Source organism: Condylura cristata, unplaced genomic scaffold, assembly GCF_000260355.1.
Source record: "Condylura cristata isolate star-nosed mole 26May11 unplaced genomic scaffold, ConCri1.0 scaffold00009, whole genome shotgun sequence".
Lineage (NCBI taxonomy): Eukaryota > Metazoa > Chordata > Mammalia > Eulipotyphla > Talpidae > Condylura > Condylura cristata.
The window spans coordinates 1,976,780-1,992,769 of record NW_004567110.1 but is presented as its reverse complement, the minus strand read 5'-3'; positions in this window follow the sequence as shown (position 1 = coordinate 1,992,769).

The following is a 15,990-nucleotide window of genomic DNA, read 5'->3' as shown; positions in this document are numbered from 1 at the left end:
GGCTCCTGGCTGCATCCTGCTTCCTTCCTCTGATTCCTTATCTCTGCCCAGCTCCACCCTGCTGGGGGGCAGGGAGCCTGGAACCTCCCTTCCTAGGGACCCCTGTTACAAGAGGACGCCCCAGAGACAGAGTGGCGAGCAGAACAGGCAGATTGACAAACTGCTGAAGGGAGCAGCAGGGGACAGGAGAGGTCTGTTGCTCCCTGGGGGTCACTCCCAGGCAGGGATGGACTGCGGGGGACTGCAGACAGCTTGGCAGAGCTGGGACCTAACCCCTGTGCCTCCAGGGGGCCCACAACAGGACCCTACACAGACAGGAGCCCTACACAGGACGCGGCGGCGAAGGCCAGCCCAGGCGGTGCCCAGCCCCGAGGCCGCCCCCTCGCCGTGAGGGTCCAGCCCGCGGTCAGCCACGGCCGGACGGGCCCAGCGCCCGCGCATCTAGGCGCCTCCTGCAGGGACGCAGGAGAGGCGGGCACCGCCCGGGCCCGCCCAGTCTGCTTCGGCCCCTCCGGACCGAGAAGCGGGCGCAGCTCCGCAGGTCCGCGCTCCCGGCTGCCTCGTCCTCCTCCGGGCTCCCTTCCTCCCCTCGGCGCCACCCCGGGGCGGGGGCCTGGGACCTCCCGGCCTGGGGACCCGTAGCATGCACTAGTCAGTTTAACGACCCGCAAAGGGAGGCCCCAGGAGCGTTCCTTTGGGGAGCCCTTTCCTCAGGCCCTGAACCCCCTTACAGGGCAGAGGCCAGAGAGTGCCTTCTCTGCCCCTCCTGTCAGGGTCACAGAGGAAGGGGGGACGAGGCATGGAGCCGGCATTAACCAGACTCCAGACCCGCAGGGTGGCCTGGTTTCTGCAGGGCCCCTCCCCTGGAGCAGCCCGGCTCGGCAGGGAAATGAGCCCAGGCTGCTCCTCAGGTGCGGCGCTCCTGGACCTGGCAGCGGGTCCCCAGTCCCCCAGGCCTGACTGCGCCCCGTGTGCGTGCCAGGATGCTGGGGGCCACACAGCAGTGCGGGCGAAGGAGCAAACCCTGCAGGTCACCTTCCTGACAGAAGGTCGCAGCTCCGACGCTGCCCTTCCTGTGCAGACTCCGCGGCCCCCCGCTCAGGCACGGCCCGGGGATGGGCCTGGGCCTGGCCAGCACCGACCACAGAGCCGGTGGCCCAGGAGCGAGACGCCCTGGCCAGGCGAGGCACCTTACCGCCCCTCAGACAGCCCCTCGCTCCCATCACTTCAGCCAGCGCCACCCTTCAGCGAGGCGAGAGCCACGGCCCGCTGCGCATGGCAGGGATGGCCAGAGCTGCTCACGGGCTGCCTGCATGCCGGGCTCCGGGAGGAAGAGGGACGGGGGGGGGGACAGGGACCGACAGGAGAGACACAGGACACAGGCGGCCGGGACGGCTGCAGAGAAAGGCTGGGGGAGACGGGGCAGGCGCCATCAGCAGGCAGGCAGCTGACCTCGGGGCAAGTGCTGGGCTCACCCAGGCTCCACGGGGCGGGACGCAACCCCCCAGCCCCAGAGCCTGGCCAGGGCCTTGCGGGAGCTGTGCTCAGGCGGGGCCACAGCAGCCTCCCTGCCGCCCCGCCCTGTGCCTGGCCCCAAGTGAACACACCAGGAGGCCTGACACTGACCTGGCCCCCGGCCCGGCAGAGTCCGGCGGCCTCCTGACAGCCTGGGCCACCCCCACGCCACGCCGCCCGCGCAGCCCTGCCCGCCCCGACGCCGCCTGCGACGGCCAGGCAGGGGCTCCACGGCCTGGCCTGAACACCCGCTGCGGACCCGGAGGCCGTCCTCAGGGCAGACTCGGCCCGCGAGTGGCCCGCGGTGCGGCCGCTGGCCAGGTGGGCTTCTCGGGAGCCGCCGCCCCTGCGCCACGGGGCTGAGCAGAGAGGCCGGAGCAGGGCCTCCCAGACCTGACACAGACCGGCCAGATAAAGAGCTCTTCACTCGCCAGCCAGAACAGCCGCCTGCTCACAAAAACTAACTGCGGAGGGAGGCTGCAAGTTCAAACACAATCTGGCTGTTGTCAACAGTGCCTCAGTTTATCAACCTAACAATAGCTCTCTTTCACAGGCTGATAAAGTTCTCTGCAAATACGCCACTCCAGCATTTCTAAGATACTTTGCAGGATAAATATTAGCCTGGGACTTGCCTCCCGAGAAGTGAAAGTGCCAGAGCAGCTGTTTTAAAAAGGGGGAAGGCGGCCCGGTGGCGGCCAGGGTGGCAGGCGCAGGGCGGCCGTGGCCTCGAGCCCCTGCCGGCACCCTGGTCCCCAAGGCGCCGCGCCAGACACCCCGCCAGCTGGCCCTCGCAGGCTGAAAGCACTGGAGGTGGGGTCATCAAAAAGCAGGTCTGCAGAGGCCAGGCGGCGAGAGGCAGGCTCCTCACAGGCTCAAGTGCGGCGGCCCAGCCGAGTGCTACGGGCCCCGCGCCAGGCCAGAGGGCCCCGCACCCGACTCTCGGGGCCTCCCAGGCCCAGCACGAGGGGCCAAGGAGCGCAGGCAGGTGCAGGCGGCCCGGGGACGGCGAGACAGCCGAGGGCCCAGCGGGAGGGCGCAGGGGCGACGGCGGGGCTGGCCCGCGAGCCGGCGGGGTCAAGCTCCGCCGTAGCCCTTCCTTGGACGGGCTGCAGGCTGGCGTCCGGCTCTGCCCCCACGGGCCCTCTGCAGCAGGGCCTGCCAGGGCCAGGCTCCCAGCACCACACGGGCCGACTCAGCCCGCACGGACACTGCGTGGCTCCCCCCGCCACGTGGGATGCGGCACCGAGAGGTGTCTGCTGAGCCTCGAGTCTGCCTCGAGTCAGCCCCGGACGGCCGGGTCCCCGCGGTTCCTGCACGGCGCTGAGGCCTGGGCCAGGCAGGCGAGGCCTCCGTGAGCGAGCGGCAGCCCTCGGCTGCAAACTGCGAGCCCCGGTTCGTCTGGAGCGGGGGCACCAGGGTGGGCCGTGGGGTACCTGAGAGGAGGCTGAAGCCCCGGGCCTGAACCTGGCCTGCTTTTGCTCGACGGTGCGGAAGCCTAGAATCAAGTGCCCGCCGTGCCCCCGGCCTCGCGAGGCTTCGCCCAGAGCCGTCATCGGGGAGCTCAGGCTTCTGTAGCGGAACAGGGCTGAGGTGGCACGTGGGCGGCCCAGCCACCGAAGCCCGTCCCGGGCGCGCGCCCCACTGCAGAGGCAGCAGCACTGTGAACACGGCACCGGCTGCCTAGGACAGGGACCCCTTGCAGACACCGGGAGGTGGGGGAGGGGAGGGCACTGAGCGTACAGCCAGGAGAGCCGTCGGCCCAGGCTCTGGTGTAAAGGGCCGGGCAGCACACGTCCTGCGAGCCAGAGTGCCAAGGGGTGGCGCTGCCCAGGTGCTGGCCCGGCCCGGGGCTGCCGGTGGGCTGGGTGGTGGCTCACCCCGAGGCGCACAGAGTGTTTTCAGCTACATGGGGGACAGGGCTGGCACCCCTATAAGAAGACGCCCGGATGAGGCCCAGGGGAGCAGGCCGGCAAGCCCTGTCCACCCAGGAGGGGTCTTGCTGCAGACAAGGGGGTGGCCGGGCATGCAGGCAAGGGAGATGTGGGGACTCGGACTGCACCCCACAGCAAAGTAAAGAGAGGGGAGCATGGCTCAAGCGTCCCAACCTCACCTGGACGGTTTGCCGAGTGAGCCTGGCTGCGAGCCACGGCCGCCCCTGCCCAGGCGCAGCCAAGCGCCAGCTCATGCAGGGCCCCTCCAGGCGGGGCCCTGTGGGACCGGGGTCGGGGGTGGGGGGGAGGCCCAGCACCTCCCCAGCAAGCGCTCCCTGATGCAGCACCACCACAGGCCCCAGCGCGCCTAGGCAGTCTGGGCGGCCCCTGGCCCCCAGTCAAGGACACAGGGTGAGCCACTCAGCTTCTGGTGCCCCAGAGTCCAGCTACGGCGGTTCCTGCGCGGGGGCTGGGCCCGAAGCACAGGGGGCGAGGGGCAGCAGGGGCGTGGCCAGCTGGGAGCCACGTGGCTGGAGCAGGCGCCCCAAGCCCTGCACGGGGTCTGTCACCCAGCAGGCCACTGAGCCAGCGCCTCTGGGCGGCCGGGGAGCGGCTTCCGGGCCTCACACCCGCTCTGCCCGAGCTCGGCGCAGCCTGTTCACACGTCGCACGGGCACGGGGACCGCTGTCCCCACAGCTGGTCTTACTCACGGGAGGCTGGGAGGCATGGGGCGTGAGCCCCGTCGTCAGGGCCCAGGGGGGCAGCTCACCCCACACCAGCGAGCTGGGCAGCAGGGTCGGCCAGAGCGGGCGAGGACGTCTGGTGTCTGTAAAAATGTTCCTCCCGGGGGAGCCTCTGGAAACAGAGGCTGGAGATATTTTCATTCTTTTCCTTATTTGCCGCTCTGAATAATAAGCTGTTCTTCCCATTCGGAACGGGAATATGGGTCAGAACCCCCCAGAGTGAATAGTGACCCCATGAAAAAGGCCACGGGACCCAAACTCTTCTCCTGCCTGTTTGGTTTCAGCAGGACTCTCCTGGGGTCTGAGAAGCCCTAGCCCACTACCAAGCTGGCACATGCCCGTCTCGGGCCGGGAAGGGCACCCAGAGGCAGCCGCTTCTCCCCCCAGAACACCCAGGGGTCGGGTCCTCCCTGCTGAGGGGTGTGCAGCCAGCAGGCCAGCAGGCCTCGCGGCACCTGGCCCGGAGGTGGGGGCTGGGTTCACAGTCAGTGCTTCCCGTTCCCTGTAGGAACATGGGTGCTGCGGGACCGGGTGGGAGGGCAGGGCCCCTCGCCTGACTGCCCTCTGCACCCCGGTACCTGTGGCCTGGGGCGGCCTGGGAAGCGCGGCGAGGACGTGTGCCAGAGCCACAGCCCTACGCACCTGCTGGAGACCGCGGGCACGGGCTCTGCCCCAGGGCAGCAGCGCCAGCAGTGACCTTAGTTAAGCCCCACAGCCAGTGCGCCTGCACTGGGGGTGCCAGGCAGCGTGACCCCTTACTGGGGTGCTGGGGTCTGCTTCATGGCAGGCTCCCCACACCTACCCCGGTGGGCTGAAGATGCAGGTCACTGCCCCCTGGCAAGCCCTTCCACCAGCCAAAGCCCCGCACAGGGCAGGACCCCAGGGTGCTCAGCCCCCCAGATCACGAGCAGAGCAGGGTGTGACGGGCCAGCCCCTCTAGCCTGACCCTGGCCGGCAGAACCACCCCCGGGCAGCGGGAGGGAGCCGGGGGCCTCACCCCACCATCTCAGCACACCCTGCTCCTCCTTCAAGACTGAGTCGAAGCGGAGAAGACACAGCGCAGCTCACAAGCCTCCTGCGGCTATGACTTACAGCACTATGACTCAGCGCCAGGCCAGCAGGTGAGGTCACCTGGGTGCCATGTCTCCAGGCAGCCAGCAGCCCCACACCAGCCGCAGGCCGCAGCCCGCCTCCCAGGGCCAGCCCCTTGTGAACCCTTCAAGGAGCGTCTAGGTGCCCGCACCCCTGCCAAGGATCCCCCAGAGCTTGGTGCTGGCCTCAGCTGACTGCAGGATGGCCGAGAGGACGCTAACCAGAGGCTCTCACGACACACGGGAGAACCACATGCCCATTCGGTGGGCGGGGCCCTCTCCTGAGTGCCTCGTGAGGCTCCAGGGCAAATGTTTGCGCCACAAAGACTCCGTGTGCCCTCTGCCACCCCACTTCAGGGCACAGCAGCTCACTGCCAGGGCCATGGCCACTGGGGACACATAGGACTTGGGCCAGGCCAGGCTGCACTGGGGGTGTCCCAGGCACCGGCGGGTGCCTCACCTGCCGGAAGCCAAGAAACGAAACCTGGCTGCCAAAAGCCTCGAGTGCGAAGGCCCTTGGCCTTGCCCGTGCACAGTGGCCACTCACCAAGCGGCCAGTGGCTCAGGGCTGCCCAGCAAGATAGGTTCTACCTCCAGGGCCGCAGGCCAACAGGCCAGACTGCTCAGACCCGAAACACGCTCTGTCGGGAGAGGCTGGCTGTGGGCCCTGGGCCCTCCCCGGCTCTGAGGAAGCTGGCTGGCCCCCCGAAGTCAGTCGCCAGCTTCAGCAGTGACGTGCCGGCCGGATCGGCGTCCTGACTCGGGAGCTAAGCTAGGAGACCTCTGCTGTGCCCCTAGGCTGCGGCCTGCCACGGGCCCCCGGCTGCACCGGGAAAGACCGGGGCAGACAGCCGGCCCTCGCCAGGCTCCAACTCTCCAAGTCAGCGCCGGCCTCTGGGTCTCTGTCCCAGCACGGAAGGGCCCGGGGCGCCTGGCTGGGGGATGCAGCCTGGGAGCTGGGGTCACCACCTTCCTTCAAAGCAACCTCCCCTGCCCCGTCAACGAGCAAGAGCCAGGGGCGCGGGCCTCGACAGCTAGCCCCCCAACGCCAAGTAAACAGGCCAAGTGCGCATGACGTGATGTGCGGCACACGGCCGTGGTCCGTCACGCACGCGCGCTCACTTGCGTGCACTCCCCGCGCGGCGGCGGTAAACAAGGCCGGTCTGTTTACAGCATAGTCACGAGCGTGTCCCACAGCGTGCGGGCGCCGCCCACTCCGGCCCGGCACCCTGACCTGCCAGCGGCACGCCCGCTGCGGGCGCAGGCTCCGCGGCCCCTCCTGGGGGTGGCTGAGCGCCACCTCCGGGGTGCGGCCGGCTGCCCCAGACGCTCGCCTCGGGATGACGGTGCGTGACGCTTCTGGGCAGCTTGGACTCTTGTAAGGCCGGTCCCGCTGCTAATTTTAGCCACCCTTCACGTCCCCACAAAGTGAACGGGAGTGCCAATGTCACCGCCGTGGCGCTGCAGTCGTGTTCGATGCACCCCGTGGGCAGGTGCTCGGCCAGTGCCACAGGGCGCCGCTGCCAGCCTCGCCACGCAGCGAGGGGGCCTGCCACGCTGCCACAGGGCCTGCCTGGCCCAGCATGCCCCCGATTCCCCCGGGCGGGCCGAGCCACCTGCTCCCTGACAAGGCACAGGTTGGGCTGGGGTGTGGGCTGCGGCCCTGGCACTCCAGAGACAGGATGGGCGCCCGCCAGGTGGCAGCAGAAGAGGCCCCTGGGGGGGAACCCCGAAAGGGGGGACCCTCCTGGAGGGTGCGCGAGCCGGGAGCACTGCCTAGAGCATGCAGGACGGCGTCCATCTTCCGGGCCGGGAGTCGCAGGAACCCCCAGCCGACAGGGTCACGCGCCCCTGGCGAGACGCGTGGCGGAGGGCACACGGGCACCGGCTGGTCACAGGGTTCTGTTGTGAGCTGGCTGTTGCATAACCTTTTCATAATTGTTAGAAGTTAGTCCTTCCTTTTCTGGTTTCCTTCAGATAGAGTTGAGCAACTCATACCCAAACCAAGAGCAGATAAAGATACAGAGATGGACCCCGAGTCCAGGGACGTCTGCAGGGCTCCCCCAGAGCTTAGAGCCATCAGACGCTGGGCCACTGAGGCCCCTCCGCTGCGCGCAGCCCCGCCCTGAGGCCCGGGGTGCCGGTGTCGGGCGGTGTCGCTGGCCTGGCCAGGCCGAGGGAGCCTGCTCTGCCCCTCGCTGTGTGGGGATCAGCTCGTTCGTTTTGAAAAGTAACCGGGACAGACGAGCTGAAGACCGAGCGAGAAAGAACAGGTCAGCAAAACACGGGTTTCACATTTCATAACCACAGCACGGGCCGAGCTCCAGATAAAACCTTAATCCGATCTGTGCACTGCAAGGAAGCGGGTTGGCGCGGCCACTCCCCCAGGTCCAGGGAGCCACTAGGCGCTTCCCGGGGTGCGGCCCAAGAGGGAGCCCAACCTGAGCCGGGCTGTGGGCCGCCCTGCTCCCCCCGCCCCACAGCACCCCGGAGCCTCAGGCCTCCTCTGCTCTCACGGTGCTTCCAGGAGGCCCAGAGACAAGGCAGCCCGCCGCAGCCCCCACAAGGCAGGGCAGGGTCACAGCTGCACCCTGGACCTGCAGGCCTGGCTCCCAGCCACCCTGCCGCCTCAGTTCTCCCTCTGTCAGCTCTCCGAGACCTGCCCCCACCCCTGCAAACCCGCAGTGGTCAGCGCCCACCCAACGGGGAGCCACGCCAGGCATGGGGGGCATCCAGGCGCACACACGGGCAGGAGCGGCAGCCCGACAGGTCACTGCCCGTCGCCAGCCTCCACAGAAGGCCAGGCCTTCCCGGGCGGTTCCTGCCACCACCCCCAGCCCCTCCCCGCCCCGAGCCGGCCCCTGCTCAGCCAGCCCCGGGGTGCGGCCTGGCTGGAGCCCCGCAAGCCCGCTCAACCCTTCCTGACCCTCTCCACGTGTGGACGCCACCTGCTCCCTGGGGACACAATCCCTCCGTGACATACCACGCGGCCAAATGGGTGCCGGAGCTGTTGATGAACACCACCTCGGGGATCCACTCCCAGGCGCACTTGATCAATTCGTCATGCAACCGAGACCAGGGCCACCAGCCTTGAACCAGTCTCCGCCGGCCAGCGGGCCCTGAAAGCGCCACAGCCGCTGCTGCTCTCCGACAGCAGGCCTGTGGCCCTAGGGTGCTGACCACAAGTGAGTCATCACAGATGGGGTCAGACGCCCACAGACACACAGTCACCCGGAAGCTGCGAGAGCGATGGGTCTCAGGCGACTCCCATGAGGCCTGGGATGCAGCAGCCCCGCCAGCCCCGCCAGCCCCGCCAGCCCCGCCGCGGAGACCGCGGCCTCACAGAACACCTGTAGGCTCGGGTTGTCCTCGGGGCCTGGGGGGCGGGGGGTAAAGAAAGGTAAATCTAGACAAGAGCTTTGTGGAGGGAGAACCTGCAGAAAAACAAGATGGCTTGGAAAAGGCCAAGCAATCCTGCTCTGGGCTTAAGGCCAGCTCGGGGCAGAAAGAGGAACTGGGCCAGGCCCCCAGAGGCCACGGGACAGTGCCCAGCTGGGCTGCGGGGACAGACTGCCCCTGGAGACTCAAGGCGCCGTCAGGGACTAGAGGTGAAGCGCTGCCGAGGGCAGGGAGCTGTGCAGTTGCTGGCCCTCCGCCCTGTGGCCGGGGCTCAGCACAGCACGGGGTGCAGAGTGAGGCACGGGCCTCCGACAACCTGGGGGCAGCTGGCGGTCTGACATCATGGCGGGAACACCCGGGCGGCAGTGGGCGCCCTCTGCGGGGCACTGGCACTGGCTCGGGCACCACACCCGTGCAGCACTCACGGCGAGTGTGCGCCCTGAGCGCCGCCCCAGCTTAGGGGGCCCCAGGCGATTGAGTTGCCACAAAGATCCTGAGGGCCCTGGGAACCTGCGGGGTGCCAGACGCTGCCTGCAGCTGGTCAGCAGTGGACAAGCTGACTCCAAGTCACCCCGCACTAAGGGCCTGTCGGGAGCCGGCAGGGCCCAGGCCCACGCTTAACCCTGTGGCCAGCAGCTCAGGCGGTAAGGAGGGGCCCAGGTCGCTGGGAAGAGCCGGGCAGCAGGCTCGACTCCAGTGGTCACACGCCGCCCCGGCACAGACGCACGGGGAGAGCGGAGAGCCGCTGCTTCTCCTGCCCGCACCAGCGCCAGCCCAGGAGCCCACGGCGCCGGCTGGGTCCCACCTGGCGTCCGTAAGCCACTGCCTCCTGCTCGAGCCGCACTCTCTGCGCCTCCCATTTCCCACACCTGTGCGCGCAAGCCTGCCCCATCAGGAGGCGCCCCCCACCCCCGGCTCCCGAGGGTCCCCACTTCTCTTCAGTAAAATGGAGACACCACTGCTGCTACCATGCGGCTGATGCCCACGGCCCCTTTTGGTGGCGCGGTCCCACACTCGGGGGTGGGTGGCAGGACTCTAGCGCTCCAAGGCACCGCCCTGTGCTGACAGCAACTGACCTGGGGGGGCCTCAAGTTCACCACGAGGAATATACCCAGCTCGCGTGGCCATGCGGTCTCCCCCTGCCCCCTCCAAGGGCCACCACAGCTGCGTGGCCGGGATGGCTACTGTCCTGAGCACCCAGACTAGGACTCCCACAGGTGTGAGGGTGCTGCAGAGGGGCAGGGACACCCCCAGCCCTCAGGCTCAGAAGCACCCGGGGCTAGGGGTCCAGACCAGGCCCAAAGGGCAGGAGGGCAGACAGCAGCGCAAGGGCCCCGGCTCTCTGTGGGCAGGCGCAGATGCAGCAGAGAAAACCCATGTCCCAAGTGTCAGGAAGCAGCACCAACAAGGTACCACAGGCAGGCAGGCCCCAGACTGAGGACACAGGACTTAATCAGACACCCGCTGAACCCTACAACCACAAACCGACGCCATCCCCAGAGCTTATCGGCCCCCAGCCCCGTGGCACCACGGCGGCTCAAACCGCCAGGAATTACCAGGACAGATAACCAGCGGCTGGCGGCCGAGGCAGGCCCGGCCGGGGCAGCTCGGTCAGTATTGAAACCGCCACTGACCAGCTCGCTTGTTGGGGAAAAAAAAAAAAAAACAGTTCCCGTTTTCCGTAGCATTTGATGAGCCTTAAAGGTCACTTCAATGTGTGGAAAATTATTAGTATCCGCACCACACTCGCACGTGGTCAGTCTAGCAGAGAAAAGCGACACCCCAAGATTGCTGAAGCGCATGTGCTCAATGCTCCTGGACCCCAGCTTTGCAGAGAGCGGTGCCCCACCTGGTCCCCAAGGCATGGCCCGCCCCCCGCCTGTGCAGACCCCTCCCTGCCCTCACCCCGGCTTCCGGTGCCCTCACGCCCTCCCTGCTGCTTGCCTCTGCCAAGCGCATCGAGACTGTAAACGCCACCGACTGCAGAAGCGGGCATGGGGGGGACGGGTTCAAAGCACTGTAGTCCAGGTCGTCTGGCCCCACCCTGCCGCCAGTGCCCCCCGCCTCGGGCAGGGCCCAGCGCCTGCGCAGTCATCCAGAAAGACCTGCCCCTTCTCTGGCCACTCTCAACCGAAGGACGGCGCCTGCCACCAAGACCAAAGTGGGCCCCAGAGAACACCCAGTGAGCCCAACGCCCAGCATGGGAGCCACATGGAGCCTGGGCGCACCCCCACAGCCCCTGCAGGGTGTGGGCACTCAGGTCAGCACCCGCCCGGGAGGCAGAACCCTGCCTGCCACTTCCCATCTCCAAGCAGGGGTGGTCCAGAGCGGGACCCTGCAGTCACACCCAGGCTCCGCCACTGTCACAAGCTGCTGAACCCCCCGCCCGCCTTCTCCTTGTCTGTGGGGCCCAGAAAGCACCGCCCAACAGTGCCCTGGAGGGCTGTTAGCAAGCCTGGCCGAGGGCTGGGCACAGGCCCCACCCTCCGTGTGTGCTTTCCCGGGCCCGTTCATGCCAGGGACAAAGCCCAGGACACTCCCAGGTCGTCACACCGTCACTGTAGAGTCACGCAGGGAGCGCTTCTCAGGAAGATCTGAAAGCCAGAGGGGGCCAGGCTGGGAAGAAAAGGCCCCTGCTGAAGAATCAGGGCCCAGGCCCCGCCCTCCCGCTCGAGAATGGAAAACACGTCAGACATCTGAATAATTCAGGGATGAGCTGGACAAACTCTGAGTGGCTCCGAGCTCCGCCGGCTCCCCGCTGTCCCGGGGCACGCCAGCTCGCGCCCACAGACGTGTGGAATAGCCACTCACTGCGCTCCCCAGAGGGCTCCATCCAGCAGAGGGTGGTGGTGTGCAAGGCGGAGGGGCACCCGCCTCTGCTGCACACTTCACAGGGGCACCGCAGACCACCCCGGTCCAGCGCCCCGTTCCCAGGCTCCTCTGAGGAAGCCCAGGCGAGGCCTGCACCACCCCCGGCCCTGCTCTCCACTGGCTCCGAAGAGCTGGCAACCTGGGCTTCAGGGTCGTCGCCCAAGTGGCAAAAAGGTGTAAACGGGAGGGTATTTGGGGGGCCCCTGTCGTGGCCACCCCCGCTCCCACCCCGCTTGGACGGGCGCCCGTCTCCGCCTGTCCCCACGAGCGGGGCGGCGCCCAGGACCCACGGGCGCGTCCTGTCCCGGATGTCCCCCACATCCAGATCCGAGGCACCGCATTGGGGGGGCGCTGCTGGGGCAACAGGCTGGTCGGCACCGCAGCCCCCCAGCACCGGAGCCCGAAGCCTCGGGCAGGTCGCTGCTCCCACAGAGGCGCGCCGAGCCCCAGCGCTGCCCCGATGCCGGGTCGGGCGGGAAGCCACGGCCTGCAGCTCCTACAGCTCTGGCCCCGGAGCACGTGCTCTCCTGGGTGAAAGTGCAGCGATTTTTTTCAGTTGTTGCTTACTTTCCGTGCATGTCTAACCGACTTTCAGGCCAGAAGGCAGGGACTTGGTGCCGGGAGTGGGCCTGTCTCCTGCTTACCTGCTGGACTGTCAACACCACGCAAGCGCAGCTCCCGGGACGGGCACCGCCTCTGCCCGGCACGGTGCGCCCTCCCTGCCCGCCTGCCCCCAGCAAAGCCAGGCTCTGGCTCACTGCAGGAGGGCAGGCTGGCTGGCCGCGACTCTGCCGCTAACACTGCTTCCTGGAAAATTAAAATTTAACTCAAGGCACCATTCCATGGGCTTAACTTTTAATCCAGCCAAATAAAAACACACTGCCACTGCCCACGCACCTTTAAGAAATGTTACATCTCTTGCCCTTTAACACAGCGAGTCTAAAAATACTGACGCCCTAACTTAATGAAGTGGCAGATGCTTCGCCCCGCCAGCCCCCCGCTCGCCACACGCCAGGAGGAGCCCCCATGCGGTGTGCCATCACGGTGACATCCTGGGCTCTCGGCTGGCCTGCAGACCGTGCACACCGCGCCCAGTGCCCTGGACCTCTGGACGTCAGTAATGTACAGCGGGCAGAGAGTGCCCAGGGACAATCCCCACCCACAGTGCTCCCCACAAGGTCTCCTTCACCTTCCCCCTTCCCCCCTACAATGAGGCACACCCCTCATGGAATGTTCTAGTGGCAAGAACATACCTGCCTCCAAGGACAGTTCAATAATTCCTTTAACTGAGGCACTTTACATGGCCCCCACCCAGCTCTGAGACACACCTCTCCACTCCACTTTCATTCTGTGCACTTAGTAATTACTTACTAAGATCAACGAAGCAATTACCTGTTCGATTTTGAATTGACAATTACGATGACAAAATGCTCTAGGGAGCAATCTGCAGCCGCTGCAGCACGAGTTCGATCCCCGGCCAGGGAGGGACCCCCGGGGCGCAGCAGACCCCTCCTGTCTCCCCGCTGCCCCCTCAGCCGTGGGTTTCACTAGCTCTGCCTGTCCTGCTCCCCGCTCTGTCTCTGGGGCATCCTCTCATCACCCCCACCTCTGGCCTGTACCCCAGTTCTTGCATGCATCAATAAACACGTCTTTCGAAAAGAATTTTTTTCCTTGGGGTTGACTTATCACAGCTTTCTGATCACTGAAAGGACATGAAAACTGCAGTTTAAATGCATACTTCCCCACAGAGACGCAAGGGCAAAGCGCGTGGCGTCAGGGCGCAGCTCCAAGGCGGGGGGCTGGCGCGAGGCCGCGAGGGAAGGACGCGGGACTTGCTGGCGCGCAGCTGGCTGCCCGCTGGCGCAGGCCCCGGCGCGGGCGCTCGGCGACACTCATTTACGACACGCCAGAAGCGACAGCCCTCCCACTTGCCCAAAACTAGCGCGAGGAGTTTCGCCGTCAACTCCAAAATGTGCCCGCAGTTTTCCAAAGTCATTTCACAAGACCCAAGGATGCTTTCAAAAGGCGACGAAGCTGCTCCGCGGCCCTCAGGCCTGACACTGGGCAGACCAGCACACCTCTCGTGGACAGGTCAAAGCAACTCCAAGTAGCTGAGAGGCGGGCGTCCCCTTCCACCCCAAACCAGGAGCTCGCCTCGTTTCCCTGGAGCCGCAGCTGGGCCGCCTCTCGGCCCCCAGGGCCTGCACCTGCAGGGCCGGCCGCGGGCCTCCCCGCCCCTCACTGCGCCCGCTCACTGCGCCAGGGCGCGAGATCCTCCTCTCGAGAGGGCGGCACCGCTGAGGTCCGAGGCCCCAGGCGGGCTGCAGAGGGCCCCTCCGGGCTAGTCCAACCCGGCGGCCAGGCCCGGAGCGGCTGGCGCAGAAGGCAGCGCCTCTGGGGCGGCCTGGCGCGGGCTCAGGAATGCAGCTCTCCTCACTGCCAGCGAATCCTTCAACAGGTTTGGGAGGATGAAAACACCACGACCTCGGCCTAGACAATGCTTCCCTCACCTGGGCTTCAGCCAAGGGGAGCAGGAGGGCAGGCCAGCCGAGCCGCAGAGCCAGCCCAGCCAGGCCTCCTGCGGGCGGGGCCCCGCCCCTGGGCAGTGGGCACCCACGTTCCTGCACCTGGGGCAAACGCCCCACACCATGCCTGCCACGTGCCCCACGGGTCCACCGCGCCAGGCTGGCGGCCCCAGCAGAGGAGACCCGCTCTCACCCGGGCTTCCCAGGTGGCCCCGCGGGGCTCGGCACCCCCCAGCCTGGGGCCCTGCACCCCCCCCACAGCCTCGCGGCAGAGCTGCCCGGCGCTGAGCCTGGCCATCCTGGCGGCAGAGGCGGCGCCGGCCCGCCTGCTGCCCACAGCCGTGTGAACGGATGCTGGTCGGAGAGGAAAACTCACGGTGACGGGAAACAATGGTGGGTCAGGCCCCCGCCTGAGAGGCCCGCTGCCTCTAGAATCACTTGCGACACCTCGAGACCCTTGGAGGGCGCTAGTGGACCCAGGTGGGAAGGGGCGGGGACCACTGCAGAGACCCGCCAGGCGGATCTGGGCCAGCTGCCTCCTGGCCTTCAGGCAGGGCGCTTCCCTCTCCCACCAGGGAGCCCTACCTCAGGCTGAAGGGCCTTGTTTCACGAAGGCTGAGCATTTGATACCTTGGGGGGAGGAAAAGAGGCCACTCGAAAAAAAGATCCTTGTTCATTGATTTCGGTGGGGTAATTAAGCTAATCTAAACAAGGGGACCTTGTCTGCACGCTGTGGGGGAGGGGCACGGGGGCTGGCCGCAGCCCCCAGCACAGTGGCACCCGCACGGCCGGCTCGCCCCTTCTCTCTGGGGCCACTCTTCTCCTGGGGGCTCTCCCTAGGCCCAGCTGAGACAGGCGTGCTCCCTGCCTCCACGAGGCAGGCCCCCACGGTCTTTCACCAAGTTGTCTTTGGGATAGTGCTGGACATAAAAAAAAAAAGGAATCTGGGGAGCCGGAGGCAGCTGGCGGGGAGCAGCACCCCACCATGGCACTAGAGCTGTGCTCTGGCACACCCCGGATCCCCAGATCTCAGACCGGCAAGGAGGGCACTGCCCTGTGGGTCGTCTGCCACCTATGGGGCTCGCCAGCCACCCTCACTCACAGGCTGCCCGGCAGGGACGCGCCCTGCAGCCACACAGGGCTGGCTGGGAGAGGGCAGAGGTTCGCAGCCAGTGCAGCCCCACAGGCACCTCTTGTCAGAAAGTGGCAGCCACAGCCAGGAGCTCTGCGTCCTGGCCTCACGGTCCCCGCCCACGCAGCGGGGCCAACGCCACGCCAAAAAGCTGGACGCGGCTCAGGTCCCCGCTCCCTCGGCTCCTGGGAGAGGAGCTGCCTTTGCCGGAGCTGCTTTTGCCGCAGCCTCTCCCCTGCAGACCTGCAGGGCCGAGGAGGCGGGATCTCGGCTCCGCAGGAGGGCAGTGCCCGGCCGGGCTCCTCCCGCCTTGCCCACCTCCCCTCCTTGCCAACAAGCAAAGTTGCAGGGCAGAGAGCTCCAGGATGTTCCTCGCTAAGAGCTGCCTTGGAAATGGCCCAGCCCAATCTCTGCTCGCTTTCTGGATGTGACGGCCGAGGCTGCAGCAGGGAAGCAGGCAGGAGCCCGCACCCACCCCAGGGGCCGGCCCTGCAGCTCCCGGCAGCTGGGGGGGGGGGCTGCTCCACACAGACCCTCCCCGAAACACCTCCTATGCATCCCAAATGAGCGCAAATGAGCTGCACTGTTCTTTACAGCTGCTGCCCCAAAAACAATTAGCCAGAACGGGTCTGAAATTCTGGGTTTTTAAGACAACCCCTCCACCCCCCCCCCCACCAGGGGCACCAGGGCTCATTACCAAGCCTGGGTCTGCCCACCTGGGGCCCACAGGGCCCTAGCTGCCTTCTCCTCTAGCAGGCTCACAAAATCCCTCCAGGCGTTAA